Consider the following 11,335-nt stretch of genomic DNA (forward strand, 5'->3'; position numbering starts at 1 on the left):
AAAAACGCTAGGCGCTAGTCGGGCGGCGGGCCGGCGCCTAGCGCCTAGACAGATTTAGGTAAATTTCTTGTATATCTTGTAAATAAGTGCATATTAACACTTACAATAAATTAAACTTGTATGAAATCCATGGATAAGATAATAAAAGAATAATAAAATGCAAAAAGAGTATCCAACAAGTCCAAAATTTAAAAACACATTAAGCATTTATGTCATAGAACCATAGTGATGAGTATTGTAGGATGACACATGTACAATAAGTTCCCAATTTTAAACCACACAAAATGCAAAATAGGAGGAAAATAAGGAAATACAGTAATGTAGATAGGATTTTTTTTTTAATTTCAAAAAAAAAAAAAAAAATCTCCTAGCCTCCTAGTTGCCTAACACCGCCTAGCCTGCCTAGGGCCGCCTCACCCGCCTAGCGCCTAGCCCGCCTATACCCCAACCAATTTGCAAGAAAACGCCTCGGGTCACCACCGCCTAGCGCCTAGGCCGTTTTTTAGAACATTGATAGAGACTGATTTTGTTATGTGAGTTCAGGTACATTAATTAGTTTATGAGGGGTTTCTTCTAGCATGATCTAAGATTATTCATTTACTTCAAATATTTGACTTTTTCTTTTGTCAATTTACGCATATAAATACGTTTAAAACTTGTAAGTCGTGCGTAGCATGCCGTAATTCAAAAAATACCTTATGCACGTGCATGTGCATGAAGGCTAGTTTGATGTAAACGGATATAACATTTAGATATAATTCCAACATAGCCTTCCTTTGCATTAAAGAACCAACTTACTATTTCCTCTTTCTCTCTAACGGAGGCAAAATTCTCAACATTTATCTGTAAAATCATATCAAAGGAGATTAAATATTACATTATGCCCAATGTTTATTTTACTTCATCCCTTGCCTTGATTTGTTTTTTGCATACGGATAATAATGCAGAAGGTATTTTTTGAATCTCAACGTGTTACGCGCGACTTACACGTTTTAAATATATTTATATGCATAAATTAACAAAAAAAAGGTTAAGTATTTTAATTAGTTTATGTCCCAGGAACGATGCATAAGGCAAATATTTATGTCCCATGATGTTGATCGTGTAGACTGAAGACACAAAGGACCAAATTGTGGTGAAAAAGTGTTGAGGGTTAGGCTGGTCAACTCAAGAAATCCTAAATGGCTAAACCAGACTGGTCAATACCCTAAACCTAAATTCCTAGTAAAAAGTAGGGCTGGGCACGGGCCGGGCCGGGCCCAATTTTGAAGGAACCGGACCGGACCTAAGTTCAAAGGGAACGGGGCGGGCCGGGCCGGGGATTACATTTTTTAATATAAGAACCGGACATTACCCGGCCCGGTTGAAACGGGCCGGGTCCACGGGTCCCTTTTTTTTTTTTTTGGTTGTTTGAAAGAAAAAAAAAATTGTACAGAACTACAGATTCACAGATTGCAAACTGCACAGATTGCAATCTGCACAAAACTGCACAGATGCACAGATTGCAATCTGCACAAAACTGCACAGATTGCAAACTGCACAGATTTGCACAGATTGCAAACTGCACAGATTTGCACAGATTGCAATCTGCACAAAACTGCACAGATTGCAAACTGCACAGATTTGCACAGATTGCAATCTGCACAAAACTGCACAGATTGCAAACTGCACAGATTTGCACAGATTGCAAACTGCACAGATTTGAACAGTTTGCAATCTGAAACAGGCTAAGTATATCTATTGGCAATAGGTCCGGATGAGGGCAGCCATACAAATCCATTGAGATACTTTCCAGGTTAGCTAAGGTTGTGTCCTTTAGTTTATCTTAGCCAAAACAAAAACAATCTAGAGGGTGACAGGCTAATTAATATCTGTGATCATGCTCAGTTCTTGTCATGAGATAAAATATACTAAGCCTCCTGTAGTATTAAATTCAGTATATTTCTGCTTAATGTAAACCATTCCGTCACAAAATACAGCACAGGTGTAAAATTGCTAATTTTGGCTCATTCATTTCTTCCTAGGAGGTTTCCTTTGAGTCACCTGATAATGAAGATGCTCCATCTTCTCCAATTAAAAAACAGAAATGTCATAATGCATGATTTTAGAGGTGTACTAAATCACCGATGTGGTTATTACTGTTTACAGTAAGGTCTTCTATGATAACGCTGCTTCAAAGGCCATGAAAAAAAAGCTATGGAGGCAGACCTTCGTGCTCAAAATGCAAATATAATATTTCTGCAGCCCTAACATATATATAAGAAAAAATCCAAGACAGTAGCATTTTATCTCTATCAAGTATGCAAATGGTATTGCCATGGCAGAAACGTAGTGTACCTCCTGCTTCTATCTTCCTTTCCTTGCTTCGTCTTCGAGATCTTCCTGCCCTCCATCTGGATTGATAACCTCCAGCCCCTCATAACCCATTATGCTGCACATCGGAATAACACGGATTGTCACAATCTGATTCGTCATAACATACAAAACTAGTTTATCAACACACATCCAAAACTAGTTTCTAATCATCCATTTTGAATTTAGTAAAATGGGTATGAATTTCCAATCTATTGCATCTGGGGCAACCACATAACATAAAACCTCTATTCGGCAAACATTAGATTCAAACTAGGCATTACCACAAGTAATTAAGCACCAAGTAAACCCCAAATCCAGCTAACTAGACCTCCAATTATCACAAATCACTTAAACTAATCTAAAAATTAATAGAAATCCCAAATTAGTAAAAAATTGAATCATATTTGAAGCTCATAGTAACAGTTAACACTACCAGAGCTAAAATTGAACACCAAGAAAGCGTAATTCAACGAAAAAATCCAAATCCCAATGCCCAAAAGCTCCAAAAGAATCCAATCAGCTCGAAAGATGAAATGAAAGAGGGATTTGAGTTATACCCGTTGACGGATTTGGTCATGGCGCTACCGAGATTGGTCAAAGTGGAAGCCATCGAGGCGAAGAAACCTCCGCTTTGCTTCGGATCCTTGGGATTGGGAGCCATCGCCGATGTAAATCAATATGCTTGGAAATACTTCAGATTCTTCAGAATATATGTGAAATACAAGGACTTCTACTCAACATTTGGATGTGAAAACAAGCTAAAAAATCAAAAAAATCCACCAAATCAGCAAGAACAAACATGAACATCCCAATATATTGAGCACAGAACAGATTACATACATCAGATCAGAGGTTAAAGAACCTATTAAAAAAAATAATAATAAAAAAAAAAAAAAAAAAAAAAAAAAAAAAGAGGTTAAAGAATTCACCTGAACTGGCAATGGCGATGGAGTGTCGCGACGGCGGTGATGTCGTCGGGAAAGAGTGAACAAGAATCGGGAAGATGGGTTGTGCGGGTGCCTGGGTCTAGGATGAGATGTCGAGGAGAACAATCAAGAAGAAGATCGAGGTCGAGGTCGAGAGAGAGTAAAGACGGAGAGGTCGAGGTCGAGGTGAGGTCGGACTTCAGAGACGGAGAGGTCGAGGAGAACAATCAAGAAGAAAGACTCTCACATCAGAGACGGACTTCAGAGTTCAGATCAGAGTTCAGAGACGGAGAGGTCGAGGTCAGAGACGGAGAGGTCGAGGTTGATCGAGAGACAGCAAAGACTCTCACTCACATCTCACTGAATCAATTAGGGTAAAACCAACGGTCATGATTGGAAGGTATGTTTATTTTCAATCTGGGCCGTCCATTTCAATTACAAACGGGCCGGTTCGGGACCCCGTTTTTCTATAAATCTGGAACCGGCCCGACCCTAGAATGCCATTACCTAGGCCCGCCCCGCCCCGTTTCCCCTATTTAAAAATAGGACCCGCCCCGTACCCGCCCCGACCCGCCTATACCCGCCCCTACTCGCGGGCCCAGGACCCGTTTGCCCAACCCTAGTAAAAAGTACCAAGTACCGTGTACTTACATTTGAGGCTTTGAGGGTCGCGGATCATTTTCCTAGGAATTCTATGATTGTGATCGTTCATCGTATATTCTACGGTTAGTTTTCATTAGGTACTATTTATATTTAATTTTAAATTTTAAATTTCAAATAATTTCTAACCGCGCGATATACGATGAACGATTACGATCACGAGATTTCCGAAATCTTCACGAGGATCCTTTTCCTTGAGTGTCTTGACTCTTGTCCCCTAGTTATAAAGCCAAAAGTAATCACAACCCTAAATTCCCAATTATATATCATTTGCATGATCTTCCTGTGATCTTCTCTTAAGAGGCAATCAAGGAAACAATCTCAAAGTAAGGCAGATGACTCACTCCGAGAACCCAATCTTTAATCTAAAGTCTCCAACACTCCCACGCACGATTTAAATGTAAACCCAATCCAAAATTTGGGTATTCGACTTACTTAACATCTGTACTTTTCTTTATCAGTCATGTACTTTATTTATTATTTTTGTCACTATGCAATATTGCATGATAGTCAAAACTGTTTACTTTCAACTTTATTCTACAATACTTCATGAAAGAAAACAATAACATGGATTCTATAGAGACTGATTTTATTATGTGAATTATGCTGCTTTAATTAGTTTATGAGGGGTTTCTTCTACCATGATCTAAGATTATTCATTTACTTCAAATTTTTGACTTTCTTTTTGTCAATTTACGCATATAAATACATTTAAAACGTGTAAGTCGCGCGTAGCATGCCGTGCGCGTGCATGAAGGCTAGTTTGATGTAAACAGATATAACATTTTTCATTCAAATTTTAAAATTATTATAATATAATAATTATTATTAGATATAATTTGCATTAAAGAACCAACTTACTATTTCCTCTTTCTCCCTAACGGAGGCAAAATTCTCAAGTTTTATCTTTAAAATCATATCAAAGGAGATTAAATATTACATGATACCCAATGTTTATTTTACTTCATCTCTTACCTTGATTTGTTTTTCGCACACGGATAATAATGCAGAAGGTCTTTTGCACACGGATAATAATGCATAAGGTATTTTTTGAATACCGGCGTGCTACGCGCGACTAATTACACGTTTTAAATTTATTTATATGCGTAAATTGACAAAAAGAAAGTCAAATATTTCACTTATTTTATGTCTAAAGAACGATGCATAAGAGTAGTTCCACCAAGGAACCCTTAGGCCGGCACCCAGCCAATCCACTCCAGCCGAGCATATAGACTAACACCCTGCCCAAGTTGGTCTCTAGGCCGGCTAAGAATGTCCTAAGCCATTGCCCTACCTACATGAAGCCAGGCGATACTGTGAAATCCCGTTCCCGAATTTCACTGTTATAATCTACGTATTTATATTATTGAGATTTTATATTAATTTATTTGAAATTAGATTTCAATTAAACTAGTAACAAGGAGTGAAGTTTGGAAAATTATTATTTACTTGTTGACCTTTTGAAGTCACAAGTAACGTTTTCGAATAGATCTCAAACCCATGAACGCATAGGCGAAAGCCGTTTGCAAGTCTGAATTATAACGATATAGTTACAGACGTTTGAAATTGTGAACTATAGATTGTGGGTTAAAGGTTAAGTTAGTTTAATAAAAAGGGAACCAATCAAATTTTTAAAAAGGGAGAAACAACCAATCAGAGGAGAGCAAGGAGGGGGAAGGGAAAGAGACCCGAGTTGGGTCATTTTTGACCCGCGAAACTCCAATTTTGACCCGGCTATATCTCTTTCATCTGAACTCCGTTTTGGGTAATCTTGGTGTCCATGGAAAGCCCTTGATGATCCCTACATCTTTATAGTGTTATATTTCCCAATTTCTTTCCCATTTTTCCAGTTCGAAGCCACAAACCCACAGGTGTTCCGACGACTTTATCCTTTTTCCCGGTGGCTTCGACAAGTTTCACCGTCCATGACCACTACCAAAAGATTCCCCTCAACCCCAGGAACACATTCCAAGCGGTGTTGGAGGCGTCGAAGTTCGATTGGAAGCCGAATTCGAAGCACACCCACCTTATGGTTCCGGCAGCTCGTGGCTAGTTTGGGGTATTTTCCGGCCAAATTGGCCTTGGCCGCAGGTATAAAGTTTACTCTACTCATTGAGATCGTCATTCCTGTAAATTTTGGTAATTTTTGGAAATAGTTGGATTTTTCCTGCGAGTCGGGGCGGCCGACCGCCACCCATGGCAGCGCGTGGTCAGGGGGCCGTCGATGTCATTCTTAGGCTAAATTAGATGCCTTGAGCTCATTTTTGGTAATTGTATGATATAAGTTGATGGGTGGAACCTAAATTCTCTACGATACGTTAATTAGTAAAAGTGCGAATCGACGATCCGACCGTTGGAACGTCACCAAACTTTAACATATGCGATATGGTTATTATCTTAATTTCTTATATTAGTATCATTTGCATATATGAATTGGTATTATAATTATGATTTCTATTGAAATGTGAACTTTATATATTTAGCCATAGACCTATGCTAATTAACTATGATTTGGCTTGTGTATTGATGTTGTGATGTATATATGTGTTTGATTAACTTTTTAATAATGTGAATGATAATTATGATGAATGTTATGACAATTATGGGATCTAAATATTGTTTGATAATTATTTGGATATGCTTGCTAACTGAATACCTATGTGAACTTGGCATTACTACCTAGCATGAGATGAAGATGGAAGTCAGGAGATGAGTTGGGTACTTTATTAGATTTTTAGTAGAATTAGTAATTAAGGGAATTCCTTGTGTTGTGCTCCATATAGTTGGATGCTGGTTGATATGTGGAATCAATAGCAGGTATGTGTATAATTATGTTTAATGTGTGATGATGAGATTGCACCACGTAGTTATGGTACATGGATGGTCCTGCTTGGTATATCGGTGATGGGGGACCATATGTATTCAAGGCTGATCATGCTTGGTATATCCGTTATAGGTGATCACTGCCTGCACGACGAGTTTATGCCTATGGTCTTGCTTGGTATATCCGTGATGGGGGACCATACGCATTCTAGAGGTGATGATGATTGGTTGCACATGGTACATTTTTAGGCGATCATATTTGGTTTGGTTCCGTTGAGTGGTCCGGAACCCGAGGTTGTTGAATTTCGTGGAGTGGCCAAAAATTTCATTGTTTGGAGAAGTAGGCTTGGCCTAACTATGTAACTCTAGCCTTAGTTATATTTATATTTGTGTCAATGGTTTTGAGAGTCTTGTGAATTGAGTTAAAAGATGTTGGACGTCTGAGTGACTCCTTCGGGATTTCTATGATTCGATTATGATTTCATAAGGTATGAATCTAGAAGATATGGGAATGATTGTTATTACTTTCATCAAATTAATTAATTAATGCGTCTAGATAATGGTTTTGTGTTTCGTCGGCTCTTAAATATGATGTGTGTTGTGAATTGCGATATCATGATGAGACATAATGATTTATATGTTGGATGGGAGAGAAATCATGTTTTTATGGGGATTGGTTATGTAAAACGATGAGTCCAGGAATTACATGTTGTCAAGTTATATTGAATGATGGAGGAATACTAAGCTTTTCTGTTTGAATTTAGTGGAATAAACATCTGATTTTGTGTTAGTGAACTACGAATGGCTTGATCCCTATTGAGGATACGTAGGCAGTCTAACGAGGAGGTTAGATGTAGCCATAAGGTAAACGAAAAATTTCTTTGCAATTTGATTCTCGAATTGTGATTTGCCATATCCCAGAGACGGGGTATGTGAGATATACGAGTATTTGGTGACGTCACGTGTCGATCCTGGACCAATGTCGGGATCGGGGTGTGACAGATACGGCCACGCCTCCCTGAGCTGAATTCGAAGCCCTTTGCTTTCCTTCCACCACCACCCCAACTCGAGCTTCCATATCCAAAACCCTCCCTCTCTATCTTTATCTCTTTCTGCTTCTAGAAAGCTTCAATCTTTCCCTTGTCTTTGAATTCGGGTTGGGCCGAACTTGGCTGATCTCACATGGGTTTTGGCGGTTTGAAGAGAAGAAAAAGTGGTGAAACTGTGCTTGAGCACACAGTTGGAAAATCAAGGAAGAAAAAGAAGAAGGGAGTCCAGAGAGACCCTTTTGAGAAAAGTGAGAAGAAGAAAAAGAAGGGATCATGTCAGAAATTAAAAATCAAATTATTATTTTATAATAAAAATTAATAATATTTTAATAAAATTGACTAGACTATTTAGTTTTAGGGGTAGAGATGCATTTGGCCTATTACTGTTCACTGTGATCTATCATTGTTCACTGAGTGGATTAAATAGGCTGGATGCTAGCGTATTTTTTTTGGGGGGAAATTCTCTAAGGCAGAAATTTATGTCCCATGCTGTTGATTGTGGAGGCAGAATACACAAAAGGACCAAATTATGGTGAAAAAAGACTAAAAGCGTTTGAGGGTTAGGCTGGTTAACTCAAGAACTCCAAATTGGCTGATAAAATAAGTTTCATGTAATCAGATTTGGATATGCTACGAAAATAATAGGACCAAAATCGTGCCACATGTCCATTAGGTAGGCCAAATGCAATCACAAACCAGACTGGTCAATACCCTAAACCTAAATTCCTAGTAAAAAGTACGGAGCACCGTCTACTTACATTTGAGGCTTGAGTGTGGCGGATCCTTTTTCTGGGAATTTTGTCATCGTAATCGTTTATCGTATATAATACGGTCAGTTTTCATTAAGTACTATTTATATTTAATTTTAAATTTTAAATTTCAAATCATTTTTAACCGCACGATAAATGATTACGATCACGAGATTTCCGAAATCCCTAGGAAAAAGATCCGGCGAGAATCCTTTTCCTTGAGTGTCTTGACTCTTGTCGCCTAGTTATAAAGCCAAATGTAATCACAACCCTAAATTCCCAATTATATATCATTTGCATGATCTTCTATAAGTACCACGTGTATTATGAGGCAATCAAGGAAACAATGTCCAATGTAAGGCAGATGACTCACTCGTAGAACCCCAATCTTTAATCTAAAGTCTCCAACACTCCCACGCACGATTTAAATGTAGGAGTAGGATTCTTTTCCTCTTTTTTTTCCTTCATTTTCCTCCCCTCCTATTTGAACGGTCACGGTTAAGTCACGTCAACATCTTATATTAATTTTTTATAGCAAGAGAAAAACAAAATAAGAGAATGTGAGAGGAGGAGATAGAAAGGGATGGAAAAAGAAGGGGAGAGAATCCTAATCCTTAAATGTAAACCCAATCCATAATTTGGGTATTCGACCTACCTATCATTTGTACTTTTCTGTATCAATCATGTACTTTCTTTATTATTATTTTTCATTATGGAATATTGCATGATAGTCAAAACCGTTTATTTTCAACGTTATTATACAATACTTCATGAAAAAAAAAAAATAACATGAATTCTATATAGATCGATTTTATTATGTGAATTCAGCTGCTTTAATAGTTTATGAGAGGTTTATTCTAGCATGACCTAAGATTATTCATTTACTTCAAATATTTGACTTTCCTTTTGTCAATTTACGCATTAAATACATTTAAAACATGTAAGTCGCGCGTAGCATGCCGTAATTCAAAAAATGTCTTCTGCACGCGCGTAAGCGCATGCATGAAGGCTAGTTTGCTGTAAACAGATAAAACATTTTTCATTCAAAATTTTAAATTATTATAATATAATAATTATTATTAGATATAATTCCAACATAGCCTTCCTTTGCTTAAAGAACCAACTTATTATTAGATATAATTCCAAAATAACTTCTGCATGTGAAGGCTAATTTGATGTAAATGGATATAACATTTAGATATAATTCCAACATAGCCTTCCTTTGCATTAAAGAACCAACTTACTTTTGCATTAAAGAACCAACTTACTATTTCCTCATTTCCTCTCTCTCTAACGGAGGCAAAATTCTCAACATTTATCTTTAAAATCATATCAAAGGAGATTAAATATTACATGATGCCCAATATTTATTTTACTTCATCACTTGCCTTGATTTGTTTTTCGCACGCGGATAATAATGCAGAAGGTCTTTTACGCGCATACGGCCAGCTTGCAGAATCACTATTCATCTTTTCCATTGACTTTATATAAGACACTACAGTCTGTAGTCTTTTTGGGAAAGATGAGCGGCCATTGTCAACTTCTGTTGAATTCCATATTCGCCAAAGAATTTGATCAAACAACACGTACAGCTTTGACTTGGACAAAACAAAAAATTGAATAGAGAGAGTTGATCCAGAAGGCAAATGAGATTTGTTAACCCCTAAACCTAACTCCAAACGTGAGATAACTGGGTAGCATAAAAAACATGTTACGTATTTATATCATGTTGGATAATTTGATTTGAAGTCGACCATTTCCTTGACAGGTTGCACCGTCCACATGCCCGCCCATCCCATGCAACGCAAAAGCTGAATAGTAAACTCACGCGTCAAAAAGTTTCGATAATTTTGCAAATATTTGAGTGCTCCGTCTATTTACTTGATAAGTTTGAATGATTAAACATTTTTTCTATTTGAATAATTTTTTAGTAAAGATGACATTTAAATGAAGATTAAAAAAATAAACGATCTGATTATGACGTTTATACGATAAAAGTACATTATTCACCAAAAGTAAAATATGTGCATTTCCCAATGCGGTGAACGTGAGTATTATTCATCATATAATAACCTAACAATTACTAGAAAAGGAAAACTAAAAAAAAAACATACAAGTATTTGCTAAAGTAACAAATCATCAGTTGTTATATTAATTTCTCTATAAATGCGATTAATTGTATAATTGAGAATAATGATGTATGCTCGATTGTGTTTATAAAGTTTTATTATAAAAAATAATTTTCACACTCTCAATATGTTTCTTTAGTTTTCAAGTTGAATAAATCAAATATTTTTACTTTTTTTTTTTTGTCTACTATAAATAATGATGTCCAAATTGGATAATTCTAGAAAGACTAAATTTGTAAACAAAATTTTGAAAAACTAAACGACACAGAAGTTGATGATTGGTTATTACTTAACCATTGATAAATGTGTTCATTCTTATTGGCAACACATTATTTAGTCTATAAATTTTGCCTCCAAATTTAATCTCGCTAGCATTATTCTTTCTCATTAGTTCGGTAAAACTCACTATATTTTTTTATGTTATTTTTTTTATTTGGACGCGGTTGGATTTGTTTAAATTCGTTAATATTTCCCGGCTTAAATGGTATCACCCGGGAAATTAATAACAACCACAAAATGCAAGCCTCCTCCACTCTCTGTCAGTTGGTCAATAATTTCCAGAGACGAAACAATTTTGTATATTGATAAGGAAACGTTAAAATTTGTCACACAATCCTTTTCCATAGAATCCTACTAAATCTCTC

General features: G+C 36.7%; 1 long non-coding RNA gene across 1 annotated transcript; it reads right to left on the reverse strand.

Annotated features, from left to right (window-relative positions):
- Positions 1-2,297: 2,297 nt before the first annotated feature.
- Positions 2,298-3,447, reverse strand: LOC137731397 (uncharacterized). The gene is made up of 3 exons (XR_011068259.1): positions 3,285-3,447; positions 2,913-3,113; positions 2,298-2,431 (listed from the first exon to the last, which is right to left on the reverse strand). It is a non-coding gene; the product is annotated as an uncharacterized lncRNA (long non-coding RNA).
- Between the last annotated feature and the right edge of the window lie 7,888 nt (positions 3,448-11,335).

Source organism: Pyrus communis, chromosome 1 (genome assembly GCF_963583255.1).
Source record: "Pyrus communis chromosome 1, drPyrComm1.1, whole genome shotgun sequence".
NCBI classification, from domain to species: domain Eukaryota; kingdom Viridiplantae; phylum Streptophyta; class Magnoliopsida; order Rosales; family Rosaceae; genus Pyrus; species Pyrus communis.